The 1,950-nt window shown below is 30.3% G+C and overlaps 1 non-coding gene across 1 annotated transcript; it reads left to right on the top strand.

Annotated features, from left to right (window-relative positions):
* Positions 967–1,039, top strand: TRNAA-CGC. The gene has a single exon. It is a non-coding gene; the product is annotated as a tRNA-Ala (tRNA).

Raw genomic sequence — 1,950 nt, 5'->3', positions numbered from 1 at the left:
AAAAAAAAAAAGACATATATAACCCCATTATAGCTCAATCTAGATTTCAATGAACAGATAGAATCATTACAAGTCCCAGCTCCTCCCAAAGTTTATCAGATTCTTGCTCGAATTGAAACTAAGATTGGTCAAACTCAAAACCCATACGAATTTCAATAGAAAAATTCATAATTTATTCAATGAGCAATGTAAGATGATGGAAACATCAAGAACTACCAATTTTGGAAACCAATCCACATTATATGATCAAACCCTAAATTTTATACACAAAACACCGTTGCATAATAAAATCTCACCTTAAGAAGATCGTTCATCGTTACGGATAGAAGAGACTATGGTTTCGATTCACACCAAGAACGAAGAAGAACCACGACTTGGGATGGTGAGAAAGCGATATGAAGACAACGTGGCTTTAGCGACTATGTCTGATCTTCCGAAGAACTGAGTGTGAAGACAAGATTCGAGAGACGAGAAAGTAAAGAGGAGAAACGGATCTGTGGCTCAAGCAAGCACTCACGGTGATGTGAATTTGAGAAAAAGAGAGAGAAATTAGTAGTAGTAGTAGTAAATCTAGGGATTTTTAATTCGTCCAAACCGATTGGTTCACCTAACTAAAACCGAGAATCGAATACGATTTACAGACAGTTTAACACATGTAAACCGAAACAAAATCTAGACCGGTTCGGTTTTGGTAGCGTAAAAAATGAAATTTTCCGACATATGCCGTCCTTGTCCAGCTAAAGACAACTTTCCTTTCGGTGTCCGGAAAGAAATAAAAGAAAAGGGTAGTTACGTCATTTACGTTAGTAAAGAATATATATCATATGCGACGCATGTGCACTGACGACGATTACACCTAAAGGAATGTGAGCAGTCGATTTGGAATATCCCATCCGAATCGACGGCGGATATTCTTTAATTAATTTTAATAGTCAAGAAAATGTAAGCGACAGCAATAAACAAAACGGGGGTGTAGCTCATATGGTAGAGCGCTCGCTTCGCATGCGAGAGGCACGGGGTTCGATTCCCCGCACCTCCATTTTTATTTTTGTTTTTTGAAAACAATAATTGGATAAATTAATTGTTGTCCTTTTCTTAATTCATTTATTTTTGTTGGCCAATATTTACACGTGTTTCGACATCCTGTCATGAAACATCCCGTCCAATATGCTAATTTAATTTTTTTTTTTTTTAATCCTATCTCTGACCTAAACATTGTACATTAGAACAAAAAATAAAAAGTAATAATAAAAAAACTACTTCCTTTGTATTAGAATAGATAATGTTTTAGAAATTTATCTTGTATCACACAAAGATTGATTTTCTGTATTTTTTTATTAATTAATGCTATGAAATTGTAGATTTCAAGATTCATTAATTGAGAATTAAATTTTTTAATAAACTACCATTGGTTAATAGTTATGAGAAATATGTTATTATATATAAAAACACATTTATGACTAAACATTAATTGTTTTTTTAATCTATGTGAAAAACTTAAAAAAAATAATCATTTCTGATACAGAAGGAGTAATAAGTATAGTCTGGATTATTTTCTTGTTTTTGGTTTTTTAAAATGAAAAATGGAACTTATTTATAAGTTGACACAAGAGTCCTTTTGTATTAGAATAAATAATGTTTTAGAAATTTATCTTTTATCACAAAGATTGATTTTCTGTATTTTTTATTAATTAATACTATGAAATTGTAGATTTCAAGATTCATTAATTGAGAATTTAAAATTTTAATGAACTACCATTGGTTAATAGTTATGAGAAATGTGTTATTATATATTTTTTTTTTGGTCAACATGTTATTATATATAAAAACACATTTATGAATTATGACTAAGCATTAATTGTTTTCTTAATCTATGTGAAAAACTTAAAAAATAATCATTTCTGATAGAGAGGAAGTAATAAGTATAGTCTGAATTATTTTCTTGTTTTT

The sequence above is a fragment of the Camelina sativa genome, chromosome 20, assembly GCF_000633955.1.
Source record: "Camelina sativa cultivar DH55 chromosome 20, Cs, whole genome shotgun sequence".
NCBI lineage: Eukaryota > Viridiplantae > Streptophyta > Magnoliopsida > Brassicales > Brassicaceae > Camelina > Camelina sativa.
The sequence above is the reverse complement of the archived record's forward strand: the minus strand, read 5'-3'. Positions and strand labels throughout refer to the sequence as shown.